Here is a 12,392-nt window from a genome sequence, read left to right on the forward strand (position 1 = left end):
CATCTCTGCAGAAGAATGAACTTGGAGAACACCAAGCCTATTACACTGAAGAATATAAAAGGTGGAGAAATGAAAGAATGAAATATGCTATGCTACCACCACCCGAAGCACCGAAAGAACCAGTTGGGCCATCCCAAAATGAACTGCTACTCATTAGTCAGAACAAGCTTCTAGAAGCCAAGTTGGAAGAGGCTCGAGATGAGATTGAAAAGTATAAACTGACGGTTGAAAAGCTTAACAAATCCGTCTCTGCCCAGAAAAAGGAGGAAATCAGTTTGAAACGGGACTATGCCAGCATGTGCTCGTCATCCGATAAGTGCCATCTAATCCGAGCTGGTAAGGAAAAAGATGAAAAAATAACTGAACTCATCAGATCTGGAAGGGAGAAAGATGAACAGATGGCCGACATGGCCTATCAACTGAAAGCCTGAGGACGAGCCCTACATACTACCCAACATGATGTCCACATTCTGGAATCAAAAATAGAAAATCTATAGGCCAGCCAAGCATGGGCTACCTTGAAGGAATATCAGGAAGCCTTGATACGAGCGTGAAAGATAGAGGATCAATTGAATGTTATGATGGAGGCCCATTATCTTAGGAATAAACTCAATTTCTTAGGAATATTATTGTAATGAGCACAATCATTATTCATAAAGTTGCATGCATGTTTAGGTGAAAATGGAGAATGACGTAGACAAATTCCCATAAGCTGTAAATTCTCAGATACTTGTGCTTCTTTGTAACCCCTAAACACTTATGAAGATATCCCTAGTCACCCTATTTTAGCCCAGACTTTATGAAGGATGATCAAAATAAAAATCTCGAAAAAACATTAATGACCGGGGAAGGGTAGTTTTTCAAATATTCCTCAAAATTCAAAAGAATAGTGCTTCTAATCAAATAAGTGAGAGTCTAGAAATATCAAAAATGAGAAAAGGTCCGCTAAGATCTTAGGCAAAAATTAGGACAAAAAACATACTAGACCCTGAATCGTATAAAAAAAACGAAGCAATAAAATCACAAGAGAAATAATTGGAAATAGGAAATTGGAGAAAAGGAGATGTAGTGGGAAGGGGAACACAATTTGAGCATTAATATCTATTTTCTTGACAGCCATTTAGCCAGGCCAGGATTCAAGCCCGAAAAGTCCTTGTTGAGGAATAATTTGTTTGGAACCATGCTAGGGTAAAAAGCAAACTGACTCCAAAGAGAAGTGTTTTAAATGCATTCATGTTATTAAACCAACACTCGCACAAAGTGATCATTACGCCAATATTTCTAACAAGTAAAAATGAGAAAAAAGAACTTCCCGTTAGGTCGAAAACCTGGAAGGGCGGCCTAAGCAAAAGTCAGGGATTATTATCGAAGAAAGTCGTCCTCAAACGGAAGAGTTATCACTAAGGAAAACATCAGAATAGGATACTAGGGCAAATTTATTGGATGAGCAAGCTCCCCCAATAAATTTGCAGCAAAGGTCCCGAAGCAGATTATGGAGTGATTCAGAGGATTCAGATTGATGAGCAAATACTGGGGGCAATTTATTGAATGATCAGTCCCATCCAATAAATTCATAGCAAGACGCAAGGGCAAATCTGTTGAACAATTGCGCTTTTGGCAAAAACACTGGGGCAAAAGTTTTGAGGAAACAAAAATTTAACGAAGTTCGAATCTTGGAAATGGGAAATTAATGTTATTATTGTTATAGAAAGTTGAAAGAGATGTCATACCCCATTCCTAAAACCCCTTCAAATTTGTACTTCCATATGTTAATACCAATACAATTTCCTACCTCGTTCATTATCCCTCTTATAATAATGCATGAGTTGTTTTTATAAAAATACATTGATGAATAATAATATGACCTTTTGCGATAATCAATCAAAACAAGTAATCGAGCAGTCTGGCTATCCGTAAAGAAGAACCGAAATCATGTCGATATAAAAGAGTTATTACTTGAGTTTCAACACTCAATGAAGTCGAAACTTCAGGTTGTAAGGATGCTCAAAATCAAATTCAAAGATGACAGACTTGTAAAATAAAATAAATCATGATTTTGTCAATAAATAATGCAAACATTGCAAGCAAAAATCACCTACTTCGTACTACATATACACAAACTAAAAAAGCATCTCATTTATATTATGCATCCATTCATGAAATTCGTTGCAAAAAAATTAGTTTTAGGCCACAATGGGTAGAAAGTACGCTAGCTCAAGCCAACTCAATCCCTCTCAACCTACGGATAGGTGAGTTTGGCAGTACCCGACCTGTGTTCTCACTTTACCTGTTTATCTTATGGAGTTCCGGCAATACCCGACCTGCATTCTCAATGTACCTTTTTATATCATCGAGTTCCGGCAGTATCCGACCTGCGTTCTCGCTTTACCCTTTTTTATGTTATCGAGTTCCAGCAGTATTCGACCTGCATTCTCGCTTTACCTTTTTTATATCATCGAGTTCCAACAGTACCCGACCTGCGTTTTCGCTTTACTTTTTTTTATGTTATCGAGTTCCAGCAGTACCCTACCTGCGTTCTCGCTTTACCTTTTTTATGTTATCGAGTTCCAGCAGTACCCGACCTGCGTTCTCACTTTACCTTTTTACCTTATCGAGTTCAAGCAGTACCCAGTCTACGTTCTCGCACCCACCTTTTATTCAAGCAAAACCCGACTTGTGTTCTCACATTTATTATTGTTATATTATGACCCATTAATAAACACCACGTTCTCTGTCAGATTTTGTGTCGTGATCACTGCTTTCGCCTATTTGTAACAAAATTTGCGTTCATTTCTTTACTAATTGCTTACAAAGATAACACTCAAACATCGGTTTATTTGCTATCTAGTAAGCAATAAGTAAAGAGTGGCTGTGAACACCCAATTTTGTCCTACCTTTACTTTTTATCTTTGGTGCAAAACTCAAAAAAAAAATATAACATCGTTTCATAATTCACGAGAGCATTTGGATAATTAAGTTGCAGATTAATATTGTTGTATATGATTCATATATAGGTAATGCCAAAAAAATCAACTATGTCTTCTAACTTAGATTAATTTATACACAACAGCCAGCTTTCACTCTACTTAGAACATGATTTTGACATTTTTGAAAAAAAAGAAGAGTTTGTTGTATGATTACAATTTTACTAGGAGCAGACAATAACTTTTATATTAATATGATCATGTGATAACCAACCACAATAAATATGGGTATACAAGTGCACCACATATCAAGAATTTTTTGAGGCAACAATATAAAGGCCTTGATTTAGTAATCATGCATAGCCTGTTTGAGTAATTCAAAGTAAGGAAGCTGCATCGGGATTACAATTTGTTACATGCTCGTGGGGTTCACATCTTGGTGAAATGAGAAACAATTTGAAGAGGCAATCCAACGGTACAACCAGTATAAGGCAAGAAGAAACAAAAGTCCTAAAGACCAATAAAAGTTTGTATCCCTCAAAAAGCTAAATAATTAAAATCTGAGTTTGATTCCTACTCGAATAATCAACATAGGCTAATAACATATCCTACAAAATTATCACTAAAATTAAGCCAGAGGGTTATAGGTAAAGACTGATTCAGTTTGTGTAAAGTCACATGATTTTCATTATCCCCTTGTTGGATCAGTCAATGTGTTCATCACCCATGATGTCTACGTTGGTTTGATCTGCAAAAAGTGCAATTCAGTTATAAGGGTGTAACACATGTACAAGCTGAATGTGACATCTATCTGATTAATTGCTTGAGAAATGAGCATATTAACACAGTTTAGGCACTTACCTTTTCTTGCAAAGTATGGTGATAGAAGTGGGATGGTGTTATCTTTTCTTGAAGTCGACTAATGGCCACTTCAGCGTTGGTGTATTCCCAAAAACACCTGAAGGTTACTAGGGACCGGAGCAGAGTACATTGATAAGTCTGTTGATTTCGTTCCTACAAAGAGATGACAATGATCAAGCAATTACACTTCTAACTATGAACCAACAAATAACTGGGCAGCCTTAAAAGACTAGAGAATAATCCAGAGGTACCTTCAGTTACACAAATAAAAAGCAGACAACCAGGAAGTTTATGTGAAAGGCAAACAAAGAACCTCTCAACAGTTACACAGGCTCATAATCATGGAGTAATTATTTGAGTAATTTCAGAGAGGGCAATCAGTGAGACTAAGTATACCAGCCAAGAATCTCAAAATGGCAGTAAGGCATCCAGAAGCTATTCATTTATGCTTTATTAAAGTATCCTCATGAATGGCAATATCAATGAGTAAAAAGGGATAAACCAGAGCAATTAAACAGATGCAAATATTATGCTTTCAGTTACACAATCAACCTAAATGGCAGCTTCAATGCATTGAATCAGAAAACCAATAGGTCATGGCATGTTACATATTGTTGGTAAGTCAGAAAGTTTTCACAAACCAGCTAATGACCTACAACCATCTATAAAAGGCATGTCTCAATTTGTGCACAAAACGACAGAAAAAAATAGAAAAGATTGAGCAGATACACAATAGTCCAAATACACACAGAGGCAGGAACCCGAGAACAAAAGGCAGGAACTCAGCAAGGAGTCAATAACATCAACGTGTAGATAAGAACACATTCAGGTAAGGCAACTATCATTTTCATTACATAATTACAAGTAAAATAAAATACCCTTAGGATAACCTATATATCAAATGAGATTCATACATCTAAGATACATATTCTGAAGCATTGGATGGTTGTTAAAGTAAAAAATACCAACCTGTGTTGACATCACTTTGTGTGAGAAGTCTTTAGTGAGGCTAATAGTCAATACTTCCGGACAGTCCAAGAGCAATTACTCACGGGCCAACGACATCTCCGTCATTACCAGCGCAAGAACCATGGTTACTATCCCGGTTTGATAAACATCTTAAATAATGTTTCAAACTGCATATTAACATAATTAGAAAATAATCTATCTGAAAAGAAGGAAGCAGTTGCAGATGCCATAGCTATCGATTCATAAAACGAAAAGTAAAAATGAAAGGAAAAAGATGATTGGACCGAATAAAAAATAAAAAGTAAAGAAGAAGATGAGTTCACCTTCGATTTGGAACCACCGTGAGCCACCGCGATAATAAATTATCGATTCGGAACCACCGTAAACCACTACCTCAAGAGATACCATTCTTTCATCGTGAATCCATTAAACCACCGCGACCTGAACCTCGAACCACCGCACCTCACCATAACAACCGTGTCACCGCCATTAAACGAAGAAGAAAGAAGAGTGGAGGTTGCGGGAAAGGAGAAACGAAAAATTAGGGGTTTACCCCTGGCCGTGACTCCTAGGATGATTAGGCTTGGCCCTTGGCACCACCGGTGCTCCATAGCCGGTGTCATGTTGTAGAGGACACGAATTTGTAGAGGAAGTATGGGTGAAGACCACAACCTTCTCTCTGCGGTGCTATTCACTCACCGGAATTGAAGACCCACAACCTCCACCCACCCTTACCGCTGCCACCGTCGCGCCACCCCTGCCATCATCTAGTCCTCGATGCAGATCACAGCCTCGGTGCCTCGGGCATCAACCGGATCCAGCAAAGACGGATTGGAACTTCTATGGGTATGGAAATGTGCCCACCTTTTTCGCTGGGGTATGCTTCAGTGCCACGACCATGGGCTCCTCATTACCGCAACTCATTCGGGACCAGGATTGCCATCGTTCCTCGCTGCCATAGATGGAGATGAGATGTTAAAGAGGGAATTAGGGATTTTCTCCCTAGAACACGTGAAATGAAGAGGAGAATGACCTACCCAAATTAAGTCATTCCCTTATATTTTTTAATTTGTATTTGTTAATTTTTCTTTTAATTCTTTTTTTGTTACTTTTTTGCTTTTCTATAAATTTGTTTATTTGTTGGATCAAAAGGTTTCAGGCCCATTCATACCATTCGGGCTCTTGTAGGATACCTACTCACATTAAATTAAATCCCCATATATATATATATATATATATATATTATATTATATAATTAATTATGGAATTTTTATAGTAAGGTTATGGTTCGAGTTATCTCTAACTTCTTCGAAAATGAGAAGAAGGTCTACAACCAACACCATCTCTAATCTATTAATTCCATATATAGATAATTAATAAGTCATTTTATCACTAAATTCTATATGTATAAATAATTAGAAACTATTTTTACCAAATAAATTTTAGAAGATTTGAATAGTGAAGTCATGGTTCGAGTCGTCTCTAACTCCCCTAAAAATGAGGAGAAAGTCTATGACCAACATCACTTCTAAATTATTAGTCGTATTCAGTCAAAACAATTATATATTAATCGATTCAATAAATTAATATTTCTAGACTTATCGATACTTTCTAAATCACTAACAATTAACCAAAGTAGCTGAGCAATTTTCGAACTAAGAACTACGTAGTCTTGATTTCCCTATTGCACCCGGAGATACGTAGGAGCAGGATAACCTCTTGTCAGATACAAATAAAAAAATATAAAAAATATTTGGTTTTACTAATTGAATTTTAAATGAATAAGTATTAAGGGTATAAAAATTTGTGTTGTTAGTGAGGGTACCATTTTAATACGGACGGACGGGGTGCTAATACCTTCCCCTATCCGCAATCGACTTCCAAATTCAGAGTCTCTATTCAAAGACCATTTTTTATCCAAATTTGGCATAAACGAGAGTTTTTTACATTTTAACCGCAAAAAGCGTAGTGGCGACTCCAAGACAATCAGAAGAGGTAGAAGTCGAGTTCACCTTCCAGTATGGATCAGTTTGGATCCTAGAGGTGAAACCAAAAACCGGACTGGACCGATTGGTCTTTAACAAAAAAATCCAATACAATCTAAACACATTCGATTTTTACAGTTTCGGTCTATTTTAGATCAGTTTTCGGTATTATTTTTTGTCCGGTCTGGATTTGAACACCCATAGACCTTAGGGTTATGTGTGTTAAGCACATTACAATGAAAGTTTTGTAGCTAAGTGGGGGAATGTCTAAGGCGACTTGACCTTGATGGACTTTGGATTGTTAAGAGATTTGTATCAGTGTTAGTCGTGCTTGATAAAGGGTAATTCCCTTGAATTTCACCTTCTCTAGAATTAGAAGAGTCTCGTTCTAGGGTGTGGTTTATATTAGAAGACAAGTGTATTCTTAGGGACAGAGTCAATGATTTTATTGCTAGGTTCAACAAACTAATAAGGGAATAAGTGCTCATAGAATATCAAATGTCATTAACGAATATTTCCCTGGTTTGCAAGTCAAAATAGGATGTATCCTTTTGTGCCACTCAAAATGTTAACTTTTTCCTTTGATGAGCAAGGGTGGAGGCATAGCATTGGGAACCAAAGACTCTAGTCTCAAGTAGGCTTGGTAGCCTATTATGTATAAGCTCATAGGTGTCTTATGTGATAGGACATGGTTAGGTACTCTATTGATTAAGTAAGCAGTATGTTGGACAACATAAGTCAAAAGTTGTTGCCTAGCTTGGATTGAAAAAGCAAGATTCTAGTCACATTAAGTAAGTACCTACGTTTTTTTTACAATAGAGTTTTATTGTGGAGTCTCAACATAGAATGTTTGGTGCATGATTTCATAATCCTTAAATAAACTAGGCATATAGAGTTATGCTCTGTTCTATGTTCTTATAACTTTCATTACTTCATCAAATTGAATTTGTGCCATTTCAACAAACTCTTTCTTTAATCCCCTAGCCTCGGCTTTGGATTTCATTAGGAACAACCAAATGTCCCTAAAATAGTCATCTATAATAGTAAGAAAATAATTGTGCTCATAGATAAATGGATTGGCTAAGGGTCCTCATATGTCCATGTGCACCAAACCAAAGATATACAAGTTCTTATTTGTGTTATTTCAAAAAGGTAACCTCTCCTACTTTCCTAGATGACATAGATCACAAAATTTTGCAGAATCGGAGTTGACATAGTCATATTCCTTACATATAGAGTTCAATATAGAAGAAGAAGAAGAATGTCCTAACCTAAAGTGTCACAAATCAAAATAAGGGTCACTACATAGTGCTTTTAGATTGTGTTCATTAGCCATAGTAGTTTTAAAGGTCCTTCTAAGAACAAATAGGTTATTCCATACTTCAACATGTCTAATCATTTTCAAGGTAATCATATCATGAATTCAACATTTTGAACTATCAAAGATTAGTTTGAAATGCATGGAGTTTGTTAGCTTATAAATGGAGATGAGGTTGAATTTACTTTTAGGAATATAAAGCACATTATGCAAGACTAATGAGTTAAAAGGAATGACAGTAATGAAAATCATGCAAATGTGGTAAAACCATTTGTCAAATTAACGACGATGGGTTTTATGGAGTAAAATGTAACAAATTTACTCAAATCATTACAAACGAGGTTTGTGGCACCTATGTCTAGGACCCAAAAAGAAATGTTACATGTAACCTCTTTGTTTACATGAGAAAGATGGGCATTGGATTCATTTGTTGGTTTGGGATTCACACTTAATTGGTTTATATTGTTATTTGGATTCCTAAAGCCAACATTGTGCAACAATTATGCTAACTATGCATATTCCTTTGGGCCAAAATTGAAACTCATTGTGACATTCTCTAAAGCTTGAGACTCCCTAGGTTCTTTGTGATCAGGTTGCACTATTGATAATGCTTGTTGCTTATCTTGGCTTGTTTGGTTGGAAATTTGGTGGTAATCCATGATTAAAATATCATTTGTCCGCAATGTGTCTCTTCCTTCCACAGAATACACACACCTTGCCTCTACATCTGCCTTGTATGAAGTTTCCTCATTCAAAATTTTCTCTTTATCTCCATGTTGTCCTTGATCATTTAGGCTTGATTGTGGTTTGCTATTTTTTGTATTGAATAGGATCTTGGGATTTAGTAGATCTGTCCTAACAAATTGCCTTTATTGTTGAAGTAGCAATGATAAAACTTTGTTTATGGTGGGAAGAGGTTCCATTAAGAGGATTTGTGCCTTTGTGGTGTTGAATTCATCATTCAGACCCTTGGGGAAGCATATCACATACTCTTTGTCATGATAATCTTTCACTGTTCCAAGAAATCCACATCTACACTTAATTTCACACACACATAAAGGCATTAGCCTCAAGGACTCATGAACTTCCCATAGCGTCTTTAAATTAGTGAAATAACTCAATATCCATATGTCTCCTTATCTTATCGAGTGAAGCTCTTGGAGTAGACTAGAAATTCTAAAGTGATCACTCGTAGAGAACCTATATTTCAAATATTGCCAAAGTTCTTGGGCATTGTCAATATAGATCACGCTTTGTGAAATTTGGGGCGATAAGTACCTTGTGATATAAGAAATTACCATTGTATTGCAACGTCCCCATTATCAAGGTTTGGATCTGAAGAATTTGGTGTTGTGATTAATCCATCTACAAATTTGAATTTGTTCTTTGAAATTAGGACTCTCTTCATTGATCTTCTCCAAGAGTAGTAGTTGGTGTCATCTAATGAGGGTGTGATTAGTGTTACTCTTGGGTTTTCACCAAGATGAAGGTAGTATGGGGTATTGCATTGTTGTTGTTGGAAATAAGATGCAAATCTCTTTCTTGCTCGAGGCTTTCTGTCATGGCTTCTTATTGAAGAAGCTTGAGAATATGAACATGATAAGGTGTTTATGAATGATCTTGGCCATGAATCTTAACCATAAATTGCAATTGTGCAACAAGAGTAACTACAACCTTCAAAATGAAGGCTCTCACACCATATTGTGATTTGCTGTTTAAATAAACCTCATTTGATTCGATGAAAGTGACATAGCAAGGCTTATATACAAGAGTTCTATGAAAAATAATGATAACTTATTCAAGAAGTATGAGTGGCAAATTGATGGATTTGGATTGATATAGATTTGGATACTAATGGATGAATGAAAAGTCATCACCCAATCCATATAAATCAATTTAAATCATAATTTAAATTATCTATATCCAAACTTAATGGATGGATTCCAATCTAATCGTGACATCATTTTCATGGATTTGGATGGATGGATATCCAATCCATTTAATTTTTTAATTAAAACTAAAAACACTTATGAAGAAAATAAGTCTTTTAAAAATCATCGTTTCAATAAAATATTTTTTAAAATCATACTTTTAAAACATAGTTTTCTTTTACTTTAAATCACTTTTTAAACAATGTTTCTTTTAAAATAGTGTTTTTAAAACATTCTCTTAATTTTTTTAAAACACTATTTTTTTAACCTCAGTTTTTTTACAATATTCTACATGCATGCGACTTTTAAAGTTCTAGGTCTACAACTTTTAATAAATATTATGTACTAAAGAACAAACTTTTAATATTAACTACATCCACATATCTTATAATTGATCTCCATTTTTCAATGTATGTTTTTGGATGAGTTAGATCCAAATGGATATATCCATGGATATCCTAATGTGAACCCTTTTGGGAAAGGTTCTTTGTTTGCGATCAATCTTGGACGATGTATCACCTTTGACCGGGATTGCTTGAACCATGGCCTAGGCTAGCGTTATTTTGGTTGAGACAACTTGTAGGCAAAAGTTCGGCCAAGACAAATTGCTCTTTGACCAAGCCAATTTGTAAGTTGAGGATGTTTGGCCAAGTCAAGATGTAGTCCTGGCCCAGGCTGGCATTTCTAACTGTACCTAAGTGTTTATGGCCCAGTCTGTGTGAGTCTGACCGAGATTGGCTGATTCTGGCCTCATATGCTGATTTGACCGAGGTTATTTGATCTTGGCTAAGGCCGACTAGGTCTGGCCGAGTCTAGCTGGGTCAGAATTGGTTTTGGTCAAGCCAAATTTTGTGTAAGCTAATGTTATGTGGGTAGCGAAGTTATATTTGTTAGGATAAAAGAAATGGAGAAGAATGAAGGGTGATGGCACCACAAACAAGTGAGTTGTTTGATAAGCCAAGTGATAATCGCCATAAGGAAGAATCCTTGATAAGATTGATAATTCTTGGTTCAGCCAAGTATGGTTTTAGGAGCCTTAGCTCAACTAAAGGAAATCAATTCCAAACAAAATTTAACTTGTTTATTTCACCATTCAACACACATACATATAGTGGTTTGCCATAGCTTGGCCTCCATGAAATTACAAGGAAATAAAGTCTAATAATTTGCCTAATTAAGACTCATAAAGCACTACTTTAAGGCTATCCATCATAGGATGCTTATTGACTAAGAACATACACATTAACAAGTCCTTATACATGTGATTCACGGCTATGACACTCAGAAGAATTTTACATATGCTTATATGCCTACATTATTACATTAAAGATGGAAATAAAGGTGAGTAACATAGGATGTCATTTGTTGCTTGAATTCACGACCCCAATGCTTTGAGAAACCTTGGATTCCTTCTTCATTGATGTCTTTGGTCAAGAGCATAAATTCTGTGAACATATGGAAGAAAAGCCTTAACCCCCTTCAGGGCTCAATCGATAGTTAGCATAAGATCCCACCTTGAGTAATTCTACATAAGCACTTCTCATTTGGTCCCACCATTAATTTATTAATTCACCATCAAGTTTCCCACGCCTAGTATGAATGTGAGCATAGGATACTTGACTCTTCATGGTCAAGAAGTGTGGCAAATGAGCACACAGTTAGGTCATGGGCTTGACTTGTTCTTGACTTGCATTGGATTCCAAATCATAGAGACTTTCCAATGTGTATCTTGTAATGCCCCGAAAAATATTTCTGAAAAACATTGCGGAAAAATGGGTAATTTTTTTTTTAATTGGTGATATAAAATTGTTTCCTTTTAAAAACCTTTCCATTTCCGGGACATCACTTTAAGTAACTCGAATGCTGAAAATCAACTTATCGTTATCGAATGATAACTTAACCTGATTCACAATTTCCTGAATAATATGATGTATATAATCGGTTTAGTCATAGTCAGTTCATACATACTAGGTCAGCAAAGGCGGAAACTACATCGCCAGTAACATATACAAAATCAAAAGAAACTCAACCCCCACCAAAAACAAAAGGGGACATCGACTGGTCCACAAGCTAACTCAAAAGATTCCAGGAATGTTGGACCCCTCACTCGGGTCCTCCTCCTCTTCCGTGTCAGACACGAGGTCGATCACCTCCATTGAGCTCTCTACATTGACGAGCTCAACGACCTCGTCCTCCTCTTCCGTGTCAGACACGAGGTCGATCACCTCCACTGAGCTCTCTACATTGACGAGCTCAACGACCTCGTCCTCCTCTTCCTCTTCCTCCACTTCATTATGCCATAACCCAACAACATAATTCGGAGGGGATGACATTCTCAACACCGGAGCCTTCCTGCTGGGAACTTTTCCAAGACCACTGCTTCTCTTGGCTCTACTGGATGATG

General features: G+C 36.5%; 1 long non-coding RNA gene across 1 annotated transcript; it reads right to left on the reverse strand.

Annotated features, from left to right (window-relative positions):
• Positions 3,216 to 5,778, reverse strand: LOC109353069. The gene is made up of 4 exons (XR_002108418.1): positions 5,078 to 5,778; positions 4,755 to 4,921; positions 3,786 to 3,938; positions 3,216 to 3,672 (listed from the first exon to the last, which is right to left on the reverse strand). It is a non-coding gene; the product is annotated as an uncharacterized LOC109353069 (long non-coding RNA).

The sequence above is a fragment of the Lupinus angustifolius genome, chromosome LG07, assembly GCF_001865875.1.
Source record: "Lupinus angustifolius cultivar Tanjil chromosome LG07, LupAngTanjil_v1.0, whole genome shotgun sequence".
Taxonomy (NCBI): Eukaryota; Viridiplantae; Streptophyta; class Magnoliopsida; order Fabales; family Fabaceae; genus Lupinus; species Lupinus angustifolius.